The 10352-nt window shown below is 42.1% G+C and overlaps 2 long non-coding RNA genes across 2 annotated transcripts; one reads left to right on the top strand and one right to left on the bottom strand.

Moving 5' to 3' along the window:
• Nucleotides 1-5003: 5003 nt before the first annotated feature.
• LOC127299825 (uncharacterized) lies at nucleotides 5004-6084 on the bottom strand. Its single transcript, XR_007850696.2, has 3 exons — nucleotides 5791-6084; nucleotides 5562-5710; nucleotides 5004-5488 (listed from the first exon to the last, which is right to left on the bottom strand). It is a non-coding gene; the product is annotated as an uncharacterized lncRNA (long non-coding RNA).
• Nucleotides 6085-6353: 269 nt separating this feature from the next.
• LOC127304799 (uncharacterized) lies at nucleotides 6354-9965 on the top strand. Its single transcript, XR_007853536.2, has 4 exons — nucleotides 6354-6703; nucleotides 6787-7638; nucleotides 7722-7849; nucleotides 7973-9965. It is a non-coding gene; the product is annotated as an uncharacterized lncRNA (long non-coding RNA).
• The last annotated feature ends 387 nt before the right edge of the window (nucleotides 9966-10352 follow it).

Below are 10352 nucleotides of genomic sequence, written 5' to 3'. Positions count from 1 at the left end.
GGTGACGGCTCGTGCTTGCCGTTGCGAGCTTAGACAGGGAGGTTGCAGCATGGAAGCGATGCCAGCCGGCGCGGCTCCGCCTGAGACCACCGCCAGCCACGAAGGCCGCGAGGTTCTGTTCACCTCCTCTGGTCTGGCTCGTGGATATCCCCTTCTGGGTCCCGCCGCGGCATGCCTCCAATGGACGCTTTATATAGGCAGTCAGGTCGGTTGGAGGAGTTCAACTCCCGCAAGTCACGCGCCTCCTAAAATATTCGTATCCGACTCAATCCAAACTGCCATCTTAAACGGAAGTACACGCGAAACCCTCTAGCTCAGTCCTTCACGCGCACGTAGATGGTGCAGCGGCCATCAATCGACCAGGCTATTGTTGAAACTTGAAAGCCCATGAGTTACTCACTTAAATCAATCACAAACAAAACTGGCCCGTACGTACAGGTCAAAATATATAGGAGTAGCTTAATTAAACAATTGGGCTAATCAAATCATTAGGCCATCCAAGTACTGTCATACGTGTAGCGATGCGTGGATCACTTCACCTGTGCATGTATAGTACACGTGGATATACTCCACGTGTATTTTTATGTATATTGGCACAACATATCGTCGAACAAATGCCCCCACACCAAGTCAGGTTTGAGTGGAAAACATCTCGAACTTAGCTTGGTGTAAAGAATTTTCTTTCGACGAATCGGACGCAATTTAAACCAATGTTGTCCATGTTTTCCTCTCGGAATATATTGGTACAAAATACCATCAAACAGTAGGTCAACAAGTTCGAATGTATGTGCACAATATTATCACATGAATAGATCATCAGCTTCACATGGCTGATAGCTTCATATCGTATCTTCACATGGATGATACCCCATCCATATCTTCTTGAGGATGATATCCTCATATGCCCTATCTTCACAACGTCTTCTACTGTTGCGAGAAAAATAAAAGAAGATCGTGCTACAAATAATTAAGCAACCACGTGATGTAGAAGTATCAACAACATTCCCTAGCTCAGAATATATAATATTCAATTTGATACATCAGAATAGGAAGGTAGAATACGAAAGAAAATGCTTCCAAGCAACTACAAAAATGTTAAGAATAGAAACCATAGACCCCGCCGGCCGTCAGCGACCACTCTAGGAGCATAGGAGGCGGCCGGGTCTTAAACATAATCACATAATGGCCATATCACATGATATGCCCCTGCAAAAATAAGTTAGACGCATCTAATTTTTCTTTGCATATTTACGTGGCTTGGGGCTTTCGAATAAGATCTGATCTTACCTACGAACAAGAACCACAACGTTGATACAAATGTTGTCAAGCAACCAATTGTAAATTGAATCTTAATTATGGTGGGAGATACAGACACCTGCAAAGCCACTTGTGCAATGCAACTTGCACGTCAAGCATGGAGCAAGTATCATCTGCGCGGACATGTAACGTTAGCCCGGACCGCTTCATCACACCATCCCGCAAGATGCAAAGTACACGAAAAGTAAGCGACAACAAAAGCATCAACGCCCACAAAACTATTGTGTTATACTCGTCCAACAGATCTACGTATAGACACGGCTCTGATACCACTGTAGGGTTCGTAGCATGGAAAACAAAACAAAAACTACCGCAAGAACCAATAAAACCAAGATCCAATCTATGGAAAAGCCAAGATACAATCTATGAAATCTATGCAACGAGATAGATGAGAAACTAACCCTCGTAGATCGAAAGTATTAACGACATTAGATCTCATGGTTGATGTAGATGTTCACTTGACGAACTCCGGTTCGTGTTGAAGTTCTTTCCGGTGCTGCGATCTGGTAGCACTTCCGTACTCGGTCACACTACGGTGTCGATGTAGACGTCCTCTCCCCGTTCCAGCGGGAAAGCGGGTGTAGTAAATCCCCTCGGAATCCCAGCAGCACGACGGCGTGGTGGTGGTGGTGGAGGAGGACAAAACATACAGGGCTTCACCAAGCCTACGCAGGAGGAAGGAGGGAGAGAGAGAGACGGCTAGGGTTGGGGGTGGAAGGAGTTGGCTGCGCACCTGGCCCCTCCCCTCTTTATATAGGGGAGGGTGCGGCTAGGGTTGTCTTGGCCCCTCCTCCAACCCTAGGGCCGGTGCACAAGGTTGGGGGAACTTGCCTCCCAAGCCCCCCCCCCCCCCCCTTGAATCTAGGGATTCTCCCTTATCCCTTGGGGGGTTGGCCGGCTGGGCCTTGAGGGCATTGTGCGCCTGGCCCATTAGGGTTGGGCTTCACCCCCTCGGCTCATGTGGCCCATCTTGGGGTGGTGGGCCCACTAGTGACCCCTCCGGAATCTTCTAAAAGTACTCTGGTCAACCACCGAAATAATCCTAAACTTTTCGGAAACCCGGAATGAGACTTGCCTTATATGAATCTTATTCTCTAGACCTCCTCATGATGTCCTGGATCCAATCCGAGACTCCGAACAACATTCAGTCTCCATCTCATATTCCATATCTACTTAAACAACATCGAACCTAAAGTGTGTCACCCTACGGTTCACGAACTATGCAGACACGATCGAGACTCATCTCCGATCAATAACCAATAGCGGGACCTGGAGATCCATAATTGCTCCTGCATATTCAAAGATGACTTCCTGATTGAAAGAACCATAAACATACGATACCAATTCCCTTTGTCTCACGATATTTTACTTATCCGAGATTCGATTATTGGTATCTCCATACCTACTTCAATCTTGTTACTGATAAGTACTCTTTACTCGTTCTGTGATATGACATCCCTTGTTACATAGTCACATACTTGTAAGCTAATTGGATGCCATTCCACCGAGAGGTCACAGAGTATATCTCTCTGTCATTTGGATGGAAAATCCCACTCTTGATCCATGCACTTCAACTCACACATTCAGAATACCCACTGCCACCATTATAACCACCCAGTTACGAAGTGGCATTTGATGTCAACAAATTATTCCTCCAGTGTTGGTGATTAACATGATCTCATGGTCGAAGGATTAGGTTACTATGTATTTGAGAGCTTATAACAAAATTAACTTAATGACTTGATCTTATTGCTATGCTTACTATGGGTGTGTGTCTATCATATCATTCTCCTAACGATGTGATCTTGTTATTAACTAGATGATGCCCCGCGCGTTGCTGCGGCACATTTGTTCAAATTAGGTGGCATATAGATATAAGCTTACAAAGGGAAATAACAAAGAAAATGGACAAAACATTAGTGTTTCAGACTATGAAACAAACACTTCTATAGTCCTCTGGGTAATTATGTACTAACCAAAGGATGAGCCATATCATCTAGTTGTTTCACTCAAACATTGAAGTAAAAGATGATAATTTATAGGTCATAAGCAAACATGGAAGATGGCACAATATCGCTTCTAAAATTGGTATTACTATTTTGTCAAGATCATTACGCTAATTATTTATTGCTTTTCCTAACACCAAGGTCAACATATATGCAAGCAATCATATCTTACTTGGGGACAATTCTGCAATTGATTGAACTATAAAATAGAAGAAACAAATAATTAGTTGGTTAATCCATCTGAAAATAGTGAAGCTATTGCACAAATGATTTGTCAAGATGTTTCATAGTAACATGACCACTTTCGTTGTCCACCAGTAGTGCCCTGTGTCTCCTGAAGTAGGACAGGCTTACAAAAGTAACATTAGAAAAAGAGTTCTTTTGTGGTACCCCTAAATCAATAATAGCCCTCCATTTTCGTCCATCCAAAGGCCTAAAAGAAGTCATACTACTCTAAAACGTGAGAAGTATCTATAATAATAATATCTAAATGAGAGCAACCCACTAAAAGTAACTAGATGGTACCCCGCGCGTTGCTGCGGGAAATCTAAAGAAATGTTCGGTTCATGTTTTGTGGAAATTCATAAAAGCAATACATTTCAGCACATGCATAAATGTAACCTGCATCTGAAATCTCACAAACAAAACTGAAGTGTACGGTATATTTGGCTGCTTCGGAGTAGCTGAAGTGTAACTCAAAGTTACACAGATATAACAAAAAGTTGCATGGGTGTAGATTATACTTGAAACACACTCACCAATCACACGTGTTGGAAATGAAAAAACGACGAATCACCTTCAAAGATCAAGCAACCTAAATCATGCAAAACATTGAAACTGTTCATCTTGCAACTATTCAAGGATAGTCATATCAGAAATAGTATGTGTCTGTATAAATGAATATCATTATGCATGCACAATTTATTTTAGTGATTTGGATGTGATAATATTAAGAGACTGTACGGGCAGTCCAGATTCAAGAAATGGATAGGCTTATCATGGACACTTTCCACAGATGAACAGATCTTAGATAATTCATATGAAGAAACATGGGCATCAAGTGGATAGTGGGAGACATAACCTTTCATACTTGCAATAACAGTGCTGCTATACATAGCGATGATATTAAGATCCTAAAGTACGAACTGAGAAATACACCAGGATTAGTGATACTGATGAGATATATTTTGAGGGCTTTGTACTGGCCACGAGGATTAGCTTAGGATACGCACAACATAAACAATGCTAGATCACTGAACTGCATATAGTTGGTTAAAAGTGAGGTCATTAATTAAACAAATAAGAGGATATAAGATAAATAGAACACGCTCGAGAAAGTTGACTGGAGGCCTGTTGTAGGCCAAGAGATCTGCTATAGGGAACCTGTTAGAGGAACTGGTTTTATTTGATCCAACCACATTATAGTTACAATAATAAATAGCTTTGTGCGAAATTCAGTTGTGTAAATTTAGATCATCTAAATTTTGTTGGGAGAAGGAAAAATGGGTGAAAAAAATTCAACAGAAGTCTGTTGTAACCCTTGTGTTGCTATTAAAAGCAATTCAATATAAAATTCGGTCAGCCTCAAAACCAGAATCGATCAAGCAAAACTGAAATAACATGAGTATACGCAAAAATGAGAATACCTAGAGATTGACAACGGAGGACTGGAGGAGCCGCTGAGTCCTCTCTAGAGAATATCCAAAGTTTCCTACAACTCCATTCCAGACTCAAATCCACTGCAATCTCAGTTGCCTTTGTCCAAATCAGGATTACTCGTAGGTGAATAATGTTTTTTAGCCGGCATTAGAGCACGCTGGTGGCCACAATCACCACAATCATTAATCACAACCATCTCGTTCGCTAGCCGGCCGGCAACAAAGAACGCTCGAGCAGATGCATCAAGCTGCCGGTGTTTCTAGTACAACATGAGGCCATAAAAAATCCCAGCGCCGAAACGTTAAACTGCTTGTGCTCTCTTCGCAGGATCTCAATCGGATGCCGATGGGAAGACATGCTGATGCATGATCCAGGTAACGGAGAACAAAAAGAGAAGATGAGAGCCACCCAAACTTAAGCAGGACTGCGATTTTGCAACTGCACATGTTGTGCTATAATAACCACGACAGAGGATTTGGTTCCACATATTGCACTCCTTGTCAGATCTAAAACGAAAATAGAAACATCAAGAGCGGCAACAACAAAATAATAAATCATGTGTAGGTTTCTTCTGCATACCTCAAGGTTAGGCGATGGCCTATAAGAACCCAAAGAAATCTTCAGAGAGCAAATTGGGAAGCCAATGAAATCCAAAGAATTCAGGAAGGCCCAAGTTAGGAGCAGGCAGAATCCAATTGAATCGAGCGGTTTTCCAGCGGGAGCTCAACCTGCGAGATAGGGAACATATATTGAACGGTTGATGGATTGAAAAATAAAGGAGAAAATAGAACGGGGAGCAGCCAGATACCAGCGTGGAGGTCGCTTGCCGTGGTGCTGGCGCGAGCAAGCTGCCATGACCATGATTGATTGATTGATGCGGATGCGGATGGCAGATGGCAGATTGCCTGCTTTTTAACATAGAGGCGACGGCAGCGGGCGTATGAGTTCCATTGAGCATCTTCCACTCTTTGAATGTGGGATTTGTGCGTTTTGATGAGTATTAAGCCGCCGCTGCGCATTGGTGGCCTGGCTGGGAGGAGGATGAACGGTCACGGCGGTCAGGAAGAGGAACAGAGAGGTTAAATGATGTTTTCTTACATATTAATAGTCTGCCTCCTTTTAATTTGGGCGAAGCGAGGAGAAGGCGACGCTGTGCGCGGGTAACAGAATAGGAGGTGACGTGGCTTCACCAGAATTCAGGAAAATAAGGTAGTGGGGAGTTCCTATTTAGAGATAAAAGATTCTCTCAACATGCAAGACATCCACCTCATCAGACATCTCTAAGCAATCATAGGCTGCCACCTCACTTCAACTCTTCCACCTCAGCTAGCTAAGATAACTATTCGGTTGGCAGTCCACAAGCTGATTTCCCTTCGCATTCGCTACATGGAAAGTCTCCTGCCTCCCACTTCACCTCAGATCTTTAGTTACCTCCGAATCTACTTTCCTTCATTGAATATTGGGCGTCTCAAATTCTGCACTACCGCAGACATGAGGAATTGAGGAGACGCTCCTCTTCTTGGCCTTTTACTTCACTGCTATATATAGGATCAACGCCAATTGCAGCGGTTGCATTCTATTCAATCTCATACTGCTCCTCCTCCTACCGCTCACCACTTACTTGCGTTTTTGTGGTTGTGATTTGCATAAAGCTTAGCCGACCAACAGGAGGTCTGCTGGAGCCTGGAGGCTCGGCACCAGGGAAAAGTAACAGCAGCAGTGTATGTTGTCTCTCTTTGCTCGTGTGTGGATACTCATTTTCCCTCCATTGCCCTTAAATTTCAGAATGGTTGGTTGTTTTCAGGAATTTGTCATCTATCGGCTTGGCATGGACAGTGTAATAGTTCATCTCTACTTTGTTCATGCTTTATAATATTAATTGAGCAACTTTTGGGTGAAGTAAATCAGACAATTATTTCCATGGAGCTAGGGGTAAGTGGCTGTTTATATCCCTTTTCCTTTTACTGAATTGTACTACTACTACTGGTTGTTCATCTCATCTCTCCATTCACCACTGACGATGGTTTCCATTCTCTTCTCCCTTTATGCTATCAGATGAATCTACAAGGTAAAATTAAGATTATTTGCTTATGAGGCTCACCTTTTTGGAAACTGCACTTCATATGGATTGCTGTTCTACGGCAAGTACAAACAGAGAGCAACCCACTAAAAGTATTTCTCTCAACATGCAAGACATCCACCTCATCAGACATCTCTAAGCAATCATAGGCTGCCACCTCACTTCAACTCTTCCACCTCAGTTAGCTAAGATAACTATTCGGTTGGCAGTCCACAAGCTGATTTCCCTTCGCATTCGCTACATGGAAAGTCTCCTGCCTCCCACTTCACCTCAGATCTTTAGTTACCTCCGAATCTACTTTCCTTCATTGAATATTGGGCGTCTCAAATTCTGCACTACCGCAGACATGAGGAATTGAGGAGACGCTCCTCTTCTTGGCCTTTTACTTCACTGCTATATATAGGATCAACGCCAATTGCAGCGGTTGCATTCTATTCAATCTCATACTGCTCCTCCTCCTACCGCTCACCACTTACTTGCGTTTTTGTGGTTGTGATTTGCATAAAGCTTAGCCGACCAACAGGAAGTCTGCTGGAGCCCGGAGGCTCGGCACCAGGGAAAAGTAACAGCAGCAGTGTATGTTGTCTCTCTTTGCTCGTGTGTGGATACTCATTTTCCCTCCATTGCCCTTAAATTTCAGAATGGTTGGTTGTTTTCAGGAATTTGCCATCTATCGGCTTGGCATGGACAGTGTAATAGTTCATCTCTGCTTTGTTCATGCTTTATAATATTAATTGAGCAACTTTTGGGTGAAGTAAATCAGACAATTATTTCCATGGAGCTAGGGGTAAGTGGCTGTTTATATCCCTTTTCCTTTTACTGAATTGTACTACTACTGCTGGTTGTTCATCTCATCTCTCCGTTCACCACTGACGATGGTTTCCATTCTCTTCTCCCTTTATGCTATCAGATGAATCTACAAGGTAAAATTAAGATTATTTGCTTATGAGGCTCACCTTTTTGGAAACTGCACTTCATATGGATTGCTGTTCTACGGCAAGTACAAACCGAATGGGATACCACGAAATTAGCATGAGATTATTCTCATGAAAAGTGGAGAGGATTAATTTATTTACTATTGAAGATTGCATGAGCTAGATATTATTGCAGAACAGGTTGCTAACATATTGCAAGTATGTATTTTTAGCACTTACTTCAATTGCTTGGTTTTGGCTTACTTACCATTTTATCAGATGAAACTTTAATTTTAGTTTTTGTTACGAGAAAACACAAAAGAAATCTTTGCATTTTATTTTATTGAAAAGATAGAATTTGTTAAACACCCAAGAAGGTTTACAACGTTGAAAATTAATTTTAGTGGCCATCTCCCGAATTAAGTTTCCTTATTCTTTGCATGAGCCGTTTTGCTATTTCCTACTTTATATAGAAACTATTTAATTTTTGTTTTTATGCCAACAAGGGGGGAGTCATGCCATTGGTAAAAGGTACCATAAAAGAAGCCTATAAAAAATGGAAGGTCTGTGCATTTCATACCTTTCCATGTACTATGAGTGGTAAAAGGTACCATAAAAGAAGCCTAGAAAAAATGGAAGGTCCAACAGTAAGCATTTTAGGGGAAAACAAATTGCAAGACAGTGGAGTTATTAGACGCAAAAGGGGAAAAAGTATAAATCTAAACATAATCAACATGTACTCATATAGCCTTGAAGTACAATTAAAAGAAGCAACTCAGAATAATATCTACACACTAAGGTTAAACCTCGTTAGCCTAAAACAGTTGTAAGCTGGAAGTTGAGCCAATTATCAGAGAATCGATAGAAACCAGTGGTTGCACTCACCTGACTATTATACCTTCAGAAATAATCAAAAGCGTATAAAATGTTAGCAACTTCAGTAAAATAGTCTTTCGAGATCAGTTGCCGTGAGCATGTTTGAGAGTGCACAAAGTTGCTAGAAGACGAGAATAAATTCCCGTTGTTGGTCACATATGAAGATAGGTTTTCAACAAACTCCATCAATATAATCTGACGTGGATAAATTTCTATGGGTGAGGCAATGGATTATATTGAGGGCCTTGGCGGACTTGAAGGTTGGACTATATTGAATTCATCTTCGGATGCTCATGCCGTGGTAGCTAGTGTAGAGATCCTGCATATTTCTCTTAAATCTGAAAACTGAAGTAAATAATTGCAGGACGACCGCGCAGTGACATGACGCTAGATTTGATCATGTGAGAGATTACAAGATAAGGCAGAGGAGCAATACCTTAATTTGTTCTCTGGAATATTTCTCTTGTCACTATAGGAGCTCCGTTAGGGAGATTGGAAGATCGGGTAGAGGAGAACGGGGGTTGATTTCTCATTGGTATCATCATCATCTGCACTATTTACATGGAAGCCAACGCCTCAAGAATCATGATTCAGTTGCGTTGACCCTTCCTCTTATTGCCTTGCAAGCAGTGTAGTCCTTTCTTTCGTTGCCTTGCAGGCATCAATGATGGAGAGGAATGTTGTGAGGGCTGGAGGCATGAACATGGATTGGAAGGATGGAATGGGAAGGTGGACATGGGAGGGGATTATAAAAGATAAGACTGAAAATTATTGGTGGGAGAGGTGCGGCCATCCTTGATTAGGATGAGAAGGGGAAAAGACATGAGAGCAGTTTCTTTAAATATCTGGTGATTATCATGCAAAAAATAAAACAAAAAAGATATTTATTTGTTGAGGTGGCATCTTGATGAGGTGGCATGCTTACATGTTGAGAGAATTACACTTAGTGGGTTGCTCCAATTTAGATATTATAGATAGCATCCAATGTTCATGATCAGAAAACCATGATCATCAATTAATCAACAAGCTAGTTAAACAAGAGGCTTACTATAGACTCTGGTTTGTTTATAGAACACACATGTATTAATGTTTTCAGTTAATAAAATTATAGCATGGGATGCAAATATTTATCATAAACACAAAAATATAATAATAACCACTTTATTATTGCCTCTTGGGCATATCTGCAACACTCTGTTCATGTCCCCGTCCCCCGTCGGAGCTCAGCTCGCGCGCTCGACGTCGACGGAGAGAGCGCACTCCCCTCTCCCTCCTCCACCGGTCATCCGGATCGAAAGCCGTTGTCCAGGCCCGACAAGGGCGTCATCAACAAATGTGAGGTCTGGGAGTGCAACCTCGTCGACACCTTCCCTCTTATGCTCCCATCACGACATCCATAGCCTCCACTAGCTGCTTTATAACTAGCACGACATCTTGTGTTCACAAACTGTAGGCACTTGTGGTAGCTACCGGTCGTTGAAAAAACAAAGCAGAAACGAC

The sequence above is a fragment of the Lolium perenne genome, chromosome 5 (assembly GCF_019359855.2).
Source record: "Lolium perenne isolate Kyuss_39 chromosome 5, Kyuss_2.0, whole genome shotgun sequence".
In the NCBI taxonomy this organism is placed as follows: domain Eukaryota; kingdom Viridiplantae; phylum Streptophyta; class Magnoliopsida; order Poales; family Poaceae; genus Lolium; species Lolium perenne.
Note: the sequence above shows the minus strand (reverse complement) of the source record. Positions and strands in the feature narration are given on the sequence as shown.